The 19,051-nt window shown below is 41.1% G+C and overlaps 1 long non-coding RNA gene across 1 annotated transcript; it reads right to left on the bottom strand.

The window, feature by feature from the left end:
- Positions 1-3,739: 3,739 nt before the first annotated feature.
- Positions 3,740-18,199, bottom strand: LOC104915547 (uncharacterized). Its single transcript, XR_796390.4, has 3 exons — positions 17,980-18,199; positions 7,301-7,399; positions 3,740-4,715 (listed from the first exon to the last, which is right to left on the bottom strand). It is a non-coding gene; the product is annotated as an uncharacterized LOC104915547 (long non-coding RNA).
- Between the last annotated feature and the right edge of the window lie 852 nt (positions 18,200-19,051).

Consider the following 19,051-nt stretch of genomic DNA (forward strand, 5'->3'; position numbering starts at 1 on the left):
TTTTGGAAACAGCTGTGGTGGCAGCTGTGCATCAAAGCTCCAGCAAAGATTCAACACTGATCAACAGTATTGGAGAGGGTAACTTTGGCTTCAGCCCCTCACATACAAACTATTTTAACTTTGCCTGTGAGAAGCCACTGTTAAATGAATCTGCCCATAAATCATTTCTTGCCCATGGTGAATACAGAGGTGATTTTTGTTTGAGATTATAAATGTCTAAAAAAAAAAAAGGCTAACAGGGAAATGTGCTGCTAGAACATTCTGTGCAGGTTTTGATGAAAGCACTGAGAAGTAAAATACAGAGTTGGAGATGTGACATTAAAAAAATATATATCAAAGTCATAGAAAAAATGCAGATTGCTATTAAGAGAGCAAAAAGAGATTCTGAAAGAGAGAGGAGAGGAGAGGAGAGGAGAGGAGAGGAGAGGAGAGGAGAGAGAGGAGGAGAGGAGAGGAGAGGAGAGGAGAGGAGAGGAGAGGAGAGGAGAGGAGAGGAGAGGAGAGGAGAGGAGAGGAGAGGAGAGGAGAGGAGAGGGGAGGAGAGGAGAGGAGAGGGGAGGGGAGGGGAGGGGAGGGGAGGGGAAAGAGAATTGAGTTTTTTAGCACAGGTTATCTGACATAGCATGCCTTCAAGGTCTTTTTTCAACTGAAGACCATGTTGCTAGTAGTATGCTAACAAATAACTGACCAGCTAATTCTCAGATATTACAAAAAATATGCAGTAGAAGTAAATATGGTTTAGAGCTGTAAATATTTAAGAGGAAGAGTGTTTTCTATTAGCTCCACATGAACACTCATGTCAAAGAAGTTCATCTGGCAAAAATGCAAGACAATCAAGTAAAGGAACTGTTGCTGATAGCAATTGAAAAAAAAAAAGAAAGTTTTTGTAGGAAAAGGTAAGCATAGGTAGAGTAAACTCATTTGTGATAAAGAGGAGTAATCCCCAAGACAGAATTCATGAGTTTTAACTAGTCAGAGTAAATCTGAAATAGTAATACCTGACTTCACAGTTTGGTTGGCAGGGATTTAACATGTGACATAATACTACCATGGAATTATCAACACTCATCCCATCATTCCTCTAACTGTCAAGTGAAGAAGGTATCAAAATAATAATGTGTATCATAAAAATAGCATGTAATCTGCCTCTGATCTGTGTTTATCACTGTTACTGAACAAAGCTTTACTACTATAGCATGGATTATCGCCTACTGATATTTGGTTCCTACAGCTGCAGACGCACTTAGGTACTTATTTCAAATGACACTTTAGCACAATTTCCCCAGTAGCAACTTAGAGCAGTATAAGCTGCAATATAGCACATATGACATTATATGTGATGTCCACATGGTGAGATTCGAAAATACAGTGCACCAAGGTATCCACATCTCCAGAGGTGGATTGGATTTGGTCCAAATGTTCCAAAAAGTCTGGCTCGATTCTGGGATTCTGAAACAGAGGAAAGTGGTTGACAGCTGAAAGCCAAGAAGATGCAGTGATGGCTCTCATCCAGGTAGAGAAGGACAGGAGTGGCTCTCATTGGATGGGCTCTTCATTGTGTGGCATTGCCAAGCCATGGGGAAGGTCATGTCCTAGTGTTTTAGCTGGTGGAGACTTGCTCTGCACAGAGGTCTCTGGACGAGGGAAGAGAAAGAAAGATGCACCGTATCTGAGTTGAGGAGGGAAAGAGAGAGCTCTAAACCTTGAAAGGCCCCAAAATAAAGTTTAATTATTAATCTCATCTATGTATCTACTCCTGCTTTGTTTGTAGGCCTCTGGCAAGTTGAACATATGAAAAAATATTTGTTTCCATCATAGCCATTGGGCTTGAGTTGTTTGATTTTCCATTACATCAATATCATGTTGAATGCATTTTATTCATATTGGACACAGAGGATTCAAATATCCAGGGAGTAAAAATAGGCAGGCTTGTAAAATGCACTTTGAGACAATTTCTTCTTTTGTCTGGTTTCCAAAGGAAATAAAACTTGTGCAACCACATTGTCTGACTATATCTCTGTCCGCCTCTCTGCTTGCCTGCTTAATTAAGCTCTAACCCCAGTCTCTGACGAAATTTAAGAGAGTGGCAGAGGGAGCAACCAAGTACACTTTATAAAGATCAGTGGCTAGAAGAGGAAGGCTCTACACTGGAGGAGAATGGCTCTAACCATGGTGTAACAGAGAGAAAGGCTGCATTCTGATCTCTCAAGGTCAGACATTACTAAACCAGAGTGAATCCACATGAGAGGAAGCTCTGAAAACTCCAAAGCCAATGGTTTGATCAGACCTTGAATCTCACTAGACATAAATCAGCAAGAGGACAAAAGTCTGTAGGAAATAAATTTTCCTTAGTTCCAATATTCATGAAATTACCTGAATAACACAAAGCTAGCATTTATTAGATTGCTCAGTCACTGGATCTGACTTGTTTTATATTCAGTTCAGGGTTTTATATAAACTGCTATGCAGCAAAGAGGATAGTCATTAGCATAACCTATGACAAGTTATGTTAGTTTAGATTATGTAGGAACACGGATGAGATCTTGCTTACAGCAGCTGTTTGTGCCTTTTTTTTTCTAGTGTTTTTAACAACAGGAACAACATCCCTGCAGACCTAGGCTGACCTCACAAAACTGAAAGCACATATGGATCAAAATTCAAGATTCCAGTCCTGGAGGATCTTAGTGAGATTGCTTACAAGATTTTATAGCAAAAACTTAAAATGATGTTAGCAAGATGATAAAATTACCTGAGGAGCTGAGGGAAAACTGAAGCATCACCCCACCACTCTCAATCTTTCTTTAAGAAAGAGTCAGTTTTCTGTACTTATCACATATGGGATGCAGGAGAATGTGGGACAAGGCTGAAGTTTTGTACATGCATAGCTAGAAACAAGGAAGTCGTGAATGAAATGCAGTACTGTCAGTCATTCAGATCAGCAGTGTCAAAGGATACCAGCAGGTATGGTTGCCCTGAGCTCCTCTTCACTGTCATTCAGTCAAAAATTTGAATTCACTGCCAGAGCGGAAGCTAGACATTGCTATACTCAGCTCCTGTTTCTGCTTTTATGATCCCCATCAAGTCAAGGGGGAACACTATGGACAATCTCAGTGTATGGCTGTGTAGGTGCACAACTGAAATTGCATATGCTGCCTTTAACTAAAACCTGCCTTTCAGATACTTCAAGATATTTAGACCCAATCCCGGCTGAATGAGCTGGGGCTAAGTCAGGTAACCATCTTGTATTTGTATCTCTTTTTCTAGGGTTCATTTTTACTATTTTTTACTAGTTATCATATGTCATATTTTGTCTGTTGCTTATACCATGCTTGAATCACACACTGCTGTGTAGTGCTGGGCTGTAAGTTAAGCATTTCCTTCTTTTTCACCCCATTCTTGAATGTTTTGCTAGCAGTCATCACAAAGTTAAGCTTGTTGACAATACCCAGTCACACCAAATTAATGAGAAAAATTTAGCCTGGGATCAAAAGTTATACCACCCACAGGCACTGTACCACCCACAGGCATGTTGCTATAACCTTGTCATCTTCCCTTTATTTTCTCTCCTTCTTTCTCTCAGTATGTACCAAGGCTGCGAACCTGCTGTGAGAGGGACTCCCTGGTCATTTTTGTTCCCTGCAGTCTCACTCCTTTGCTTATTACCAGTGGGAGATCTGCAGGAAAGCAGTGTCTCTGTGCATCTGCTTTTCCCAAAACGCAAGGCACAAAGGGTGTGAGTGAGACTGACATCATGGTTACCTGGGTCTCAATTCATCCAGGGCCTTCTAGAGCTTTTCTGCCTCTGCCTTCCAGCTGGGAAAGCACATCTGGGGTTTATAATTTCAAGATAGCCACAAAGTTGTCACGAACATATTTTATGACACCATGCAATACATTTAATGTTGAATTGAAACACTTCTCCATCGCCGTGCTGTCACAATTCATAACCTATGCGCATAGCAATTTGTAATATATCCTTGCACAGAGCTCAAACAAACCAGAGGAATTCTGGGAAGAAAAAAAAAAAAAAAAAACAACAAAACAAAAAGCTAAGAAGCGGAGTGAATGGCATGTGTAGAAAACTTTACAATACAAAATATGTACAGCTGGTTAAACAGTGACCAAGGAAAACCCTGGTAATTGGTACTTCTACAGAGTGTAAACAGGCAAGGCGGAGACAGAACTTATTTAGCCTGGCAGTCAACACTGATTTGGGGTTACAGTGCCACAAAAAAGGACTGCCAGAGCCCCAGCAGAGTGTCTACACGCTCAGTCATGCAGAAATTGCCTCTCCGGGTCAACTGCTTGGAGGGGAGATCTCCTGTGGAGCAGCTACAGCTGCTGGGCCAGAGGAGGGGAGATGCGCGACCATAGCTATGGAGCTCTGCAGTGCGGTTTTGCCTCCCAGATGAGATTGGGAAAGTGCAGCCCATTGTTCCTTTGTCTTTAGATGTTTTTTTACTTGCTTGCCTCATTTCCATAATGTTCCCTGGCCTCCCAGTAGCCCAAATTGGTCTGATGAATACAGTCTTGTGTGGTTTATGATTCATTATTCCCCATGTCCTACCCTCTTAGTCTTGCACGAGGTAATCTCAGTCCCTGTGCAGAAGGGTCTTGCTGGAGTCTTAATTAAAAATTATGGGCATCAAATAAAAGCATTTTTCTTTTCTTCTCTGTGTGCCAGCCACAGATTGATGCCTGCTCTTCTGTCTCATCTGGAAGTGAACAAGAGGAACGAAGACATTACCACCTGTAGATCTGAGGCAACGGAATGACTTGCTGTAAGGGAAAATGGGGGAGAATGTTCCTTCTTATCTAGAAAACCTGGGACTAGGAAAAATACAGAATTCAGAGAGAGTGGAGAGAATAAGAAAGAGTGAATAAGTGCTCACATCTCCAGGGACATTCATATTTCTCTCCATTATTGCAGAAGGAATAGCTGACAGAAAAGAATTACCATGCTTCTCTATGACATCTCCTTGGTGTACATACTGTGTGGTGCCATAGATGCTTTATAAAGGCTTCACTCAGATTTCACTTCGCAGATTCTTAGTCTTCCAAGGAAGAGTAAGTTGTTGTCACAGAAATGAGAGAAAAAAATATGTAGCCTCTTCAGGGAGATTTTATGTCAAATTTAGATGCTGCATGCCTATATGAGGTAACCTTGATCTTTGGATGTCATTAAAGCTTTAGAATATTAAAAAAATATTACAGCTAGAAGTCATCACCAAATACTTGGTGGTACTCACCATTCTCTTGCCAGCACAGACTAGTTAATGTCAACAGACCTAGTGGTATTGCACAGTGTCAGTATCCCAACATGAATTCCTCTTCACTTGGAGACTTCATAGTTTGTGATTTAGAAAATATTTTTCTGTCATTAAACTTCTGGATGTTTTTCTCTTTTCTATAGTCTTATTCCCAAACTGATACCAAACTAATAATTCCTTTACATCTTTTCAAGTCTGGCACCACTATCATAATTCACCCTTAATGGTGTGGTGATCCAGAAGACGCTCAGTGATGCATTTTGGTGGGTAAAATCTTCTTTCAGTTGTATATCAGACTTAAGATCTCACACTCTGCCATATAAATATTTGCAGGTACTCCTTCAGAGTCAGCAAGAACGATATACTTAGTTCCTTCTAATAAGTCACTTGCTGCAGCTCATTAATCATTGTTATTACCCTCTCCATGCATTTGGTGAATGGAGCAATATAGTACTTGAGTTCTTCTGAAAATAAGACACCTCATTAATTGAAGCAATGTCTAAAACCACTTTTATTTTGCTATTCATTAACAACTTCACAGGCAGGTTTTAGTTCACAAGAGTCCTTCCAGAATTCAGCCGCACTGTAAATATTTGCATAAATAAATATTTATATTGGAAATAACATTCAAAATAGGAGATTATATTTGCACAAAAGATTTGTCTGGCCATTATGCAATTCTGTGCTCTTTATCTATTCAAGAAATACATTAAATATTCTTCTTTAAGGTTATTAGCCTTGCTGCTTAACACAGGATATATGAAAGGAATACTTTCCTAAGCAAGTAAAAGGTTTCTATACAAATTATTTTTGCAATAATTCAAAGAGATACATAAAAGTATTTAATATCATATTTCAAAAATAGAAACAAGATCACTAGTTCTTTAGATATAAAGGTAATGTTACTAATTGGAATAAATTTCTTTTCACTTCTGTGTAGAATTGAGTTTAGCACCAATCACTTTTCTTCTGGACACATATGGAAGAAACTCTATCCCTTACTCCATCATGTTTTGCTTCAGTAGATGACAACAAATATGCCGTGATAACTTTGAACAACAACTTACCAAATTCGTCCCCACTGTTACCATGGAGGTTTAACACTGTTGCATCCATGGATTTCTTTTATATGCACAGAATGAACTTCAACCTGTTTGCATAAAACATCCTTGGGCAGACCCAAGGCTTTGCTTTTCCTTGTCTCCCAGGGATTACTTTTGATTCTGATAAATCAGAGGTGGATTTATGAGACAGTGGAGTTTTATAAATCCCCTTCCCTCTTCCCATGTTGAAATGCCATGTGTTGCATTTTAGTGCGATGTCACAATACTAGACACAGGGAATAAGAGGGAGGAAGCTGGGGTGGCAGAAGAGGGACTCCTCTCAAGGGCACACATGGTGATGCCCAATGGACCCACAGCCTTTAGCCTTTCAACACTGGTCTTGCATCGCACTCAACCTGAGACCCCAGAGTGCCTCACTTGGCCTTTTGGAGGTCATTTCAGTGACCCATGTCCAAACGGCTCCATGCTGCTCCTGGCTGTAGCAGAGAGCTTAGAAGCTCAGTGGGGTTTCATATTAACAAACCTGGGCTCTTGACCTCTCATGGTGGTGATGTGTTGGCTGTTGGACCAGATGATCTTAGTGGTCTTTTCCAGCCATAATGATTCTATAATTATATGATTTTGAATCTTCTCTCTTCTCTCAGATTGTATCTGCACCTAATTCTGATGCATTGAAGGGAAGTGATGACTGGTTGCTTGAAGCAGGATTAAGTTCAATAAAAAATATATTAATTCGGCTCAGAACTTTTTACTCTTTGTACTTTTGACTTTCATTTGCCTGTGCTCCTCTAGTCACATTGCCATTGCAAACTGGGAAATTGGTTGTGGCATAAATCTCTGCTCCTCTGTGCATGTCAGTATTAGCACCTCAACTCTGCTGCACAGGTAGAGAGGAGAAAGAAATGGAAGAGAAATGAGATTATGGTCAGTGAAGTTCAGAAAATGACATGAAAGCTGCAAGCTTACCTTGGCCTCCAAGTATTGAAATGTCTTTTTCAGCAGTGGCAGAATCTTCTTTTGGATATTTTGTGCACTACACGTTCAGATCTCTGTTGTCTTGCACATCTATGATAAGTTGATGCATCAAAGATTACATAGTGCTTAAAATTATTTTTGTGAGAAGGAAAGAAACATGGCCTATAATAAAGAGATGTGTGGAGCTAGTGCAAATGGGGCACTTTGACCTATCTGGACAGAGCTGGATTGTAATGACAAAATACTACAGAAACCCAAACATTTTTGGAACAACACCACTACATTCGATTTCTTCCCTCTGCACCACAGGAATCAAGTGTCTGCAGTGATGATGGTGATGGAAGAAGGTGGGAAAATTGGAAAAGAGCATTTCTATGTAGGAAAGTGCATACATAGGTAAAACTGATGCGTGGATGGTGGCTCTCCTGCTCTGAGTGTTCACTCAACCTCCTCCCTCCATCCAACCTCAAGCAGACTGGAGATGGCACTGCACTACCTATCTGCAGGAGCAGAGGTAATATTGACTGATCTCAGGTTATGATGCAGCCATTGATCTGCACTGGAAGTAGAGCTGGCCATATAGAAGTTCCCTAGCAAATTCCCCCAGTCACCCCTAATCTTGTCAGCTGCACAGTTCTGCTGTGGGATCATCTCACAGCATCATCTGCCTCCTCCAGAGCATACCATGGCATGGGACTGGTTGGCTTTAGTTCAGGTGGATGCGCCAATGGCAGGTACCAAAGCAGAACAATGTTAAAATCCCTTTAGCAGTGAACTCTATAGTGGAAACAGTGTCTTTTCCTTTGTCAAGGAGAGATAACTTCTGGAATTATGGATGGAAAATTTACTTTTACAGAATATTTTTTCCAATTTCATGTGTGTCAACTCTTAAAAAGTCACATGCAGATCATTGAGCGTCACTCAAATCTTGCACTGGCATTTCACTGAGAAAGTTTTATTTACCAGATATTACTCCACAATTGCTATAGATATCTTTACATGCTCCTTACAGAGAGGAAGTATTATCTTAGGTAGCGCTGTGGTAATTATTAGCAAATTCACTGGCAAAATGTAATTAGCATGTAATTATTAGGAAATAGAGGCAATCAGTCACTGCAAAAATTCCTCCACTGGTATCACAGAGTAGAAAAAGGAGACAGAAAATCACCTTTTCTGAAGCTTAAAAAATCAGAAGTAATTAATGTAGAAAATTAGTTCAACACAACAAACAGGCTGCATGTATCTTTGAGGAATACCCCCATTACAATCTCCTTCCCTTCTAAGGATGGCTGCGTACAGGGAAGGCTATGGGTTTGTACCATGCGTCTGAAGAACAGCAGTCAGTTGACATCAAGAAAAGCAGGCAGGAGCATACATAAGCAATTGTGGCTTTTTCCATACAATTTTAATTGTAATGCACTGAGGGACATTATAGCTGGCACGTACTACTCACAGACACCAGAGGGAGGGGAAAAGAATGCTTTCATAAAATTGATAGTGCTTTTGAAAAGGCCATAGCAACATTAACTCTTCAGGGCAGGAAAGCTGGACTTGCAGTGTGAGGATATTTTGCTAAGTAAGGATACATTCACTCATCCTCAGAACAGCATAAACAAGGAACTGCTGCTTCCGAAACAGCCCCTGTCACACACAGAGCAGCTGATGGAACAAAGAGCCACATTTGGACATGTCCAGAGTGACACCAGGGAATACGTATTGCTGCCCAATCTTCGTACTGCCAAAGAGGTGTTGCTCCCAAATCTCAGAAATAATCCTTGCATCATGCTCTGTTGTGCATCCGGCCTTAACATAAATATTTTGGTTTAGAGGAATGTACTGAGCAAGGATGTGAAATGAAAGGAGATGCACTGCATGTGAAGCTGACTGATTGCTCTATGCTTCACTGAATATTAAAAGGCTGATTGCTTTTTTTTCAGCTTTAAAAGTGCAAGATTCTTCACTTTACCACTCACTATTTACTTTCACCCAGGCCAGACATCACCTTTAATGCCAGATCACCCTGCTCCCCTTTGGGATACCAGCAAGCCTCAGGGCTGATTTTCTCTTTATGAACAGAGAAGGCAGCCCTGCATAGGGACAGATGGGACATAGCTGTCAGTCCCTTTTCATTATCAGCAGCACCCAGCTGGATATCTGGAATTCACAGACACTGAGGGAGAAGTATGTTTGCTTGCATTTTAAAAACAGGTTGATTGCAGGGTATGAATACCCTGCAACAGTTGCTCAACTTTGCCTCTCTGAAACAGAACAATTCCCAAAGGCTGATAAAAGCAAAAGAGAAATCAAAGTGCTCCTTGCTCATCAGTTCAGAATCTGATAAGTGTTGGGGAGTTTTGCTTTTTCTGCAAAATATTCTGCACGTGACATATTTTTAAAGGACAAATATCCATAACAAAATCAACACTAAGTAGAAAACCCAAGTTGTCCTTACTTGAATACCATTGCCACTAATTCCTTGTGAAGTAAATAATTATGCAGCTCTAACAGCTTTAGGATTTGCATGAACACTGAATGAGAAGCTATTGCTGGGCATCACTACAAGTGATGTTCTGTTTGCCATATGTCAAGCAAGCAATCTTGGCTTAATCCAGAACAGAAAATCTGTTAATTCGTAGTACAAAGATTAGGATTTGTGCAGTGGCAATGCTGCCTGGAACAAGAAAACTTGCTGAAGGCCTCCTCGGAAAGGTTTGCAGCTGGTGTCAATGACAGGAGTTTAAAGTGTTTCCCTCCCTAATTCCCACTAGCAAATGATTTGGATGAATCTTTTACTCACTGGCCTCTGAAGTAAACTTCCCCTTGCTAAACTAAGCTTGTAATCTATGGCAGATGAAAGCAGTTCCCTTTTGAGACTTCAGACTCCACTTAGCACAGGGCTTCAGTTCTGTTCTTTTTTATTCCTTCACTTTGAAATAAGCCTAGTTTCCATATTACCCACAAAGAAACAGTTCATCAGAGTCCTGGTGAAGAACTCCTCAAGCATTTTTCTTCCTTCTTTATTTTGCCTTGAGGACTGCTATTAAAAAATCCAAAGTCATTGTGTTTTGCTTAGATCACCAGAAATAGCTGGGCTAGCTAGGTGGTCATTTGACTTCCATTTAGAAGTTTGAGATATTTTCCAACTGTCTACATTTTGATCATGCTCTGGTTGTTAAATCTAGGCTACACTTCATGCATAACACATTCTTTGTAACAACTGAGAAATCTCTCTACTTGTTCTCCATCAATAGAGTTTTACTATTTTGCAGAACTAGCCATCATTCAGAAGGACAACCACGTTGTAAACTTAAATAGTACACTCTAATTACTTGAAAAACAAGCCAGTGCTTTTTAAGAAAAATCCCTTACGTGTAGCCCAGATAAACCCAACCAAAACAAACAAACAAACAAACAAGCAAACAAACAAAAACAATAAAAAAGCCATGCCTTTTGAATGCTAATGGTCAGCTATTCTCATATCTCAGAATTTGTGTGCAACCTGTAGACTCCTTCAGGCTATCGGGTAAATATGAGATGATGAAATAGCATGGGTGTGCAATTGCCTTTATAGAATCATAGAATGGATTGAGTTGGAAGGGACTCTTCAAGGTTACCTAATCCAAATCTCCTGAAATGAACAGGGACACCTATCAGGTTTCTCAGAGCCCCGTCCAGCCTCCAATGTGACTGTTCTAAAATACCATCACGAAAGTTTCTTCTGCTGCTCTTACATTCTTCAGACTTGCACTAGGCCTGCTGGAACCAGAATTATGGTCAATCTATGTGAGCCTGTTACAACTGGGCAGCAATTACAAATTTTGCTGATGTTTCAAAGCAATAATTATTAGTGTATTAGTATTAGTGAGCTGAGACACACTGTTGCCTTTTCAGAAGATAAGTCAAGACCCTAAATTTGCTTATCACCAAACATTGGGAAGACCTTGAGAGAAATTGAATCTGTTTTACTGCTGAAGTTTATCACCTCATAAACTTCATTTCATAAGTACCCCCATTTTTTAAGCATAAGATCTATGCAATTTACTTTCTTTGTACATCCTTTGTATCAAATTACCTACTTACTTGTACAACAAATACTCTGAAAAAGATGAGATTCAAGGTGACTGAATTTAACTTCAGTCTCTGAGAACAAAGATGTGTAGGAGGAACCCAACAAAGAAAGTATCACCTTCTATAGCACTGTCGAAACAGAGAGATCACTAAATCTTCTATAACACTTGGCATATAAAATTTTACCTCTCTCAAAATTCATGAAGACTTTCATGAAGAACCTGTGAAACGATTAAACCAAGAAGGCTGACTTAGTGTTTTCTAGCTATCTGAATTCTGTGCTACTGCATTACTCTCCTCAGCAGCAACTCAACACACAGAAGAAAAACTTTCTTCATTAAGTACCTAATATTTCCAGGCAGGATTCTTTTCCCATGCCAGCATTTAAAAGCTTGCGTCAAGACAGAGTGAATTAAAACCAGTGTTATTCCAAAGACAGCTGTCCACTTAGTTTTATGGCTACCCTTCCAATTCAAGCAGACAGTGCAGACCAATTCCCCAGTGAGGACAAGCCTAGGATTTGCATGACAGCCCATCTCAGGTGCTCCTCAGTGTGTGCTGAAACAAACCAGATGTTTGCCACAGGGATGGCTCGTGGCAAGGTGGAAGGAGAGCTGACTATAGAATCATAGAATTATAGAATCATAGAATTTCTCAGGTTGGAAAAGACCTTAAAGATCATCAAGTCCAACTGCAACCATACTACCCTAACTCTAACAACTCTCCACTATGTGTTAGCTCATTCTCACTCTCCCTTCCAATCTGGAGCAAAGTGAGATGGTTTCTGAGCTGGATAAACAGGAAATCACAAGGCCTTCACCTCCTCCTGCCTCACACCTCCCAGTGTGGCTAAGGTGAGCCTTGGTGATAAGGAGGGGATTCAGACCCTTCTGACCCACTGACTCAAGATGATTGACAGGCAAATGGTAACAAGAACAAAATCTGTCATCTGTAGTGCAAAAGCACTTTATGGCGTTGGTGAAAAGCTTACAGTGGGTACTTATCTCAGAAGATGGAAAGCACATGATGCCTTCAGTCAGTTGTCATTTAAGAAGAATGTAAGTGAGGTTTCAGTTTATGTCTGTAACATGAACATACAGACGACTCTTCTACATATTTAGTAAATAAGAATATTATGGGAAGTGGTACCAAGGGCAGACAAGTTTTATGCTAAATTGCGGCTGCCTGAAGAGGAGAGTTATTTTGATGCAGCACAAAAGATCTATTACATGGGTGTTGTTTCTCTTTTTCTTTTTCCTGAAATTAACAGCTGCCTTTTGTTTAATCATTGTGTATATAAAAAAAACAAAGTCATTTTCTAAATAAGACATTGAGCATGTCTAGCTTTTAAGGGCACTCATTGTTGCCAAGGAGAAAGCCTAAAGTTTGCATAACAGCAGAAATCAGCACTGCCTTACTTTTGCAACATGTAGTAATTTTGCTGTAGCTGAAAACTCCAGAAGGAAGCCTTGTTTCATTTCCAACACAAATCACTTGTTTGTGCAACTTCTTGGCACTAAAGTGCAGGGAGAAATAGCAAGGTACTTTTCAGCTCACAAGCATCCTTTTCCTTCTCTGAGGCAGCAATAATCGCTGTTGAAATATATCGTTAAAAACAGGAAGCTTTATCATTATGATTTTCTAGCAACCTCGCCCTTTCTTGTGAACCTGACCCTGGCCCCTGTGTTTGAATCGTCTGCTTTGATTCAAACACAACTATTATAAGACTGAAGCTCAGGTATTTCCTATTTTGCTCTAAAGCATTCACTGCAAGTGCTCAGAGACACCACATCTTCGAGAGAATCAAGCAGCACTGAGAAGGAGCACTGCTTGTTAGAGCTGTACACAGGAGACTCGTGTTTAGATTGTGCTTTTGTTTATGTTCTATTTCTGCAGAACAGAGAGAATGAAGAGACATCTCTTCCACTGGGTGAACAGTTTCTCCAGAGGAAAGGAGAAGGAAAATGCTGAGGATGAATTTGCAGGAACTATAGCACAGATGAGTTTTTTTGTGTACATAGGTCACTCCAAAAGTAATGCCTCCTATTTATTTCCATGGAAACTACAACAGATACAAACAGTAAAATAGCACTGTTTGATAGAGCAAATTCTCAGCTGCAAAACGCTCTTTTTCAACATAGGCACCACTATTAGCTATGCAATTTCAGCAGCAATAAACAAGAACCTTCATGCAGCACTTGTAACAATCTGCACCGACGGAGATTACCCACTGCTGCTGTTGCAACTTCTGAAACATGCCACCCACCCCTCACTGTGCTCACATCTACTGTTTGATCTCCAGAAACATTCGGCAAGCATGGACGAATGTCACTGGGTGCCATTTCTTCTGCATGGAGGAATTCAATGACACGTCTTTGCTTCATCTACGTTCCCATGCCAGACACCATTCTGTCAGACTGTGTTTCTGCTGCCATCTGTCACATGGCAACAAAATATAGAGGAAGATTGGTGGGAAGGTTCAAACTCTACTGCCATACCACCAACATCTGCCTCTGACATCATGGGCCTACATAATAAAATAGAAGGCATTGTTTTTGGAACACCCCTCATTTGAGCAACAAGTAAACACTTCCCCTGGTGGTACTTAGCAATTGGTCCTCTGCATAGGACCATACCAATGATGGCAGACACATTGGGATGCACTTGCAGAGTTGGGCATGTCTCTGCTCAGCTGTTCACTCCCCAGAAGGGGCGATGCTAGCCAAGACCAGTGCCCACTCAGCACTGCCCTGCAGGTCTCCCTGAGCTCCCTGGGTACAGCCATCACCCTCTCCCCAGACCTACTCCATGTTTCTTCAGGAGAAACATCCTCTGAGACATCCCAGGCATCAGGCCACCCTCTGGGAGAAAACCTCACTACTCCTCCCATTCCACAGGCGAGTCAGTGGCCAGCTGTGAGTTCACGGGCAAGGTTAGCCTGGGAGACTGCTGTCATTGCTTTTGTCTCAGGCTTTTGTTTTTTGCTGGCTGCAAAGCAGCACTGGGGTGATGACAGTAGAGGAAGGGATGTTGCTCAGATGCCAAGAACTGGTAGAGCTGCTTTGTTCCCAAGGAGGAGTGATTAACCCAAGGAATGGGCATTTAAATAACTAACAAGAGACAGAAATACTTCTGAAAGTATAGTAAATCATGTCAGGTTTACAGTAATTTCCAATTATAAACCCAGCCGAGAGAACAGCCTGTCTGATACTGCTTAGTTTTTGGTGCTTTCCTCAAGCAGACTGCAGACAAGTAAATGGAAGCTGATCCAATACTGTAATGTCCACGTTTCCTTGAAGCCTTTTGGCTAACTTTAAAGCTCTTGCCTATTGTGGATCATCCCCCTCCGCTTCTCTCCCCATCAACATATCAGCAGTTCAGAATAGCGTCACACAGGGGTACAGGGCTCCAGGTGCATCAACTCCAAGCATTGTGCAGGCATTGATGCCCGTGTATCTAAGGAGAAACTTAGATTTCACATTCCTTAACTGGTGGCATTCTCTTTATGGTATGTTGTATCTTCATGTCTTGTCTGTTTACACAGGACCAAAATATTGTCATCGGCTGAGCTCCAGAGGCAGAAGCCAGGGCTGCTGGAACTAGGGTTAAGGAAGAAACGGACTCTACAGGCCGGGACCAGAAAAGCAGGGCTAACAGCTGGAACTCTATCCCTGAAGTGCCTTCCCACTTTCTTATTTCTGTCTGCCCTCATTATTTGATTATCACAAGAGAAATCTAAAGAGTGCGCTCACTAAATCCTGAATAAATGCTAACCCATAGTATGGCCACACTTGCAGACTGCCCTCTACACTTTTCAGGTGCATTTGTGGCACTTCTCTGCTATAGCCTGAGAAAACTGTACAGAATGAGAAGAGCTGAGGCAACACTCCTTGCAACTCATCAATCAAGAAACGATGGAAAAAGACCAGGTCAAATGTTGCTTGATGTTAGTTTTTATATTTCTGCTTGTTACAAGTTTAAAGGATGCAGTGCCCAGCAACATCATCTGTGGTTTCTGTTATGCATGGCTCCAACCAGAGAGCTTACAGAAGGCTTTTCCTGGTCCCATTAAGTAGAAACTGTACAGAAGATGGACATGGATGGGCGTGGATATGTAAAAAAGCAAATGAGGAAATGTTGATCAGTATAGGAAGATGAAGGTGCACCCTGTTGTGTTAGGTTTTTGTTGGAAAAAGAGCAGAGGGTATTTTAATGGTGCCTTCAAAGACCTGCAAACCAAACTGTTAGTAGAGAACAGCATACTCCATAGCAAGATTTATACTGACTGCAGCTCCTGGTGTCACTATCCTCTTTGCAACATCACCCTCTTCTCACATCCTAGCTATCATCTTGCTCTCACTGACCATGATTTTGCATCATAAAGAGGGTGATTTTCCTTCCCACCCACATGTACTTTCAGGCTTCTTGTGTACAGTAGCCATTCTTAAATCCCTGGGCACTGTTTCCTTTTCTGAAATCTTCCAAACCACTCTAGACAATATCATTTGATCTTTGCAGCCCACAAAGCACCCTGGGAATTCATTTGTAAAACTAGTTTATTATAGATATTGCAAAAAATTCAACCTTTACATGTGGTGTGAATCTTATGTCTCAGCAAAGTTTTCTGTTTCTTCATGCAAGAGAAATGGCTTTGCACTCCAGATACTGTATGTGTCAGTATGGGACATGCAGAACTACATTTATGTCTGAGAAGCAGGACCCAAGCAAGCAGTGTTAGTGGCAAACCCTTACACTGTTGTTCTCCCACACATATCCTTGGCTGCTTGAGTCACTGGGAGCTGTACTGTTCCCAGTACCATATGTCCCTTTCTTTTTATGAGGCTAAGACTTGGGCCATATAATCCAGGAAACACAAGAAGGGTATGATTTTTTTTATTTTTTTATAGTCGGTGTATGAAGTGTTTTATAGGCAATTAAATCATTACCGTAGTTTTTGAGTCAGATTAGTGTATTGCACAGAAGGAAGTAGTCATGAAAGAGGTGAAAAAGATACTTTTCCCTTGTTTTTCAGCACAGTTTTCTGAACAAGCACAGAATGCAGCTCTTTAACCAAACAACAGTCACTGACTTCATGAGGACACCAGAAACAGAGAAATGTTTACAGATTCTGCCTGTAACACATCCCTGGTAGACCCAAGAAGAGAGGATGCTCATAGGAGGAAGGCCTTCGCTGAAATGGGTAGTTTTGCAGCCTGGCTGACCTGGTCCACAAGTATAAGTGCTGAAAGTAGCAGTCTTCCTCCTGCCTCCCCCATGCCCAGCCCTGAGAGCCTTGTTTCCTTATGGAGCAAAGCAGGTGAAAAACTTACCCTATGAAAAGAAGGGGTTAGCTCACCACCCTGCAGTCAGAGAAGTGCTTCCAATGGCACAAGAGAGGGGAGGAAAGCAAGAAGAGTGAATCCCCCTTTCAGCATCAGTGATCTGCACCCTGCAGTCTCGCCCACACCTGTCTCTTTGTTTGTTTCAGCTTGTACAACACATTCACACTGATTAACTAATGAAATGGGAATTCACAATGTACCCATTGCTGGTCTATCTCATAGCCCCTCAGTACTCATACAACGCTTTTGGGCTTGGCTGAAAATAGCATTAACATAGAAGAAATTGAGACAGTGACAAGATTCTTTTTCTTTTCTTGTAAGAACTCAAAATAGATGAAATGAAAAGTTAATGTTGGGAAATTTCCCAGATGATATTACACTTGATGCCCAGGTATGGTCTATATTTATTAATAACATTAATAATATCCAATTTCTGCTCTCAATTTAGCAATTTCTATTATTTTATCCAAGCATGATGCAGGGATACTAGCACTAGGATTGCATTTTTTTTGCCTCAGTTATCTTGGAAAGTTTCCAGCAGACTGAATAGAAAGGAAAGAGAAAGTTTGGGGACATAAGGCATAGTCTGCTTATACTGACATGTAACGTGTTGGCTTACAGCTATAGCTGACGATTCAATTCTGAGTTCTGCAGCTTTAGAAAGAGAAGAATTTACTGGTTTGAATGGAGAGGGTACACAAGTGTGCCTTGTGTCTTTCAGAAAACCTTTTACTATATCAACAGGAGAGATGGAATCTAAGCAAACACAATTTTCAGTACAGAGGAAATAGTCAAGTTTCAAAGTATTGGTTTCTTCTTCTTTTTAACTAAAATTTGTTTTATGTTTGTATCCCTTTAAACACCTCGTAGCATTCTAATTTGCGTTAGGTGCTTTCCCCAGGCAAATTATATAGAGAAGAAGCCCAGTACTGTTCATTTGCCTTTATTTTGCTTCATGCTGTGCCTGGTGGCAGTGTGCTTCAGTTTCTCATGCTTCTTCATGAAAAAAACAAGATCACTGAATTCTTGGCTGGACAATGTAGCTCTACATTTGTGTTTGTTTTCACACATTAAAACCCTGGCTTAGCACAGTGTTAGCTTTGGACATAGCAGCAAGTACTAGAATGGCATAGCTTCAGTTTTCACATTTCTCCAGGTAGAGTACAGCTAGAAGAAAGCTTTACAGCCTCATGCCCAAAAATGGCCTTTTCTGTAGCTTAGCAACCAGAAAAAAAAAGTTCAGGGATAAAATTCACCCACCAGGTTTGCTGTAGTGGTTGAGCTCGTGGTCTTGCTCAGTGCTTGAGAAGGTGGTGGTGGAAAGCCAAAGCAGCCATTTTTTAAGAAGAGCAGTATGAGAAGAAGAAGAGAAAACAAGTGGAGGCAAGATATGAGGGAAAGAAAGGAGAAGCAGACAGAGCAAGGCAGAAATAAGTAAGGCACAGTGGTGTGCAGAAGCTCTGAAAGCAGAAATGGAAGTGAAAGATGGGATGTTTGCTGGGACATTTAGCAGCAATCCAGCCATGACTGGCCAGTGCTGCTCTGCCATAGTGCTCTCATGCTGGGGAATCTCATGTGATTCCCCAGCTGCTGCTTAGGGACACCTCTGCACTTCAGCTGCCAAAACTGCCCCAGTCTGCTCTCCTAGGTCAGACAGAGCAGGACTAAATGGGCCCCTCTGGAAAGAGAGATGACTGGAAAATAAGGCGGGTAATCCCCCCTCTGGTTAAGGGAAATAGCCAGAAGTTAAAATATGTAAAATCTCAAAGCTTTTACACTGCTGGTATTGATATCTTTCTTTATCCATTTTATGCTGAAATAACATCAATAAAAACCAAAAAACAGAGACTGCTACTTCCCCACTGTCAGTAGCTTTCTGGTAGGTGAACAGAGTGATGCAAAGGGGATCCTTATGCAGTCATGATCATTCATCATTCTGATTCTGTTGCTTCAGCATTTCCAGTGGCTGTCAGTTGCCCGAGGCAAACTCCCAAAACAAGATCTGAACTCTGAGGTAGCCTTGTCAAAACCTTAAAGGCCTATTCCTGTATATTCCCAATTCATTTACTAGTCAAGAAAAAATTACTGTTGGTTTGCCAAAGCTGCAGAAATTTGCAGTCCTTGTGCTGTATGTTTTGGGGGACTTTTTTTTTTTAATGGTTTGGGTTGCTCTATTTATTTTGTTCCTCTTTTGGTCTGTGTGGTTATGAATTATGCAGAGCAGAGTGGACAGGAATGCTTTCCCCATGCTCCTCTGAGCATTTTCATGTTAGGCAGAGGTTACTTGGAATGGTGAAGCCGAGCCACATGCTCTGATCCTCAGTTACTCTCA

This window comes from Meleagris gallopavo, chromosome 1, assembly GCF_905368555.1.
Source record: "Meleagris gallopavo chromosome 1, MGAL_WU_HG_1.1, whole genome shotgun sequence".
Taxonomy (NCBI): Eukaryota; Metazoa; Chordata; class Aves; order Galliformes; family Phasianidae; genus Meleagris; species Meleagris gallopavo.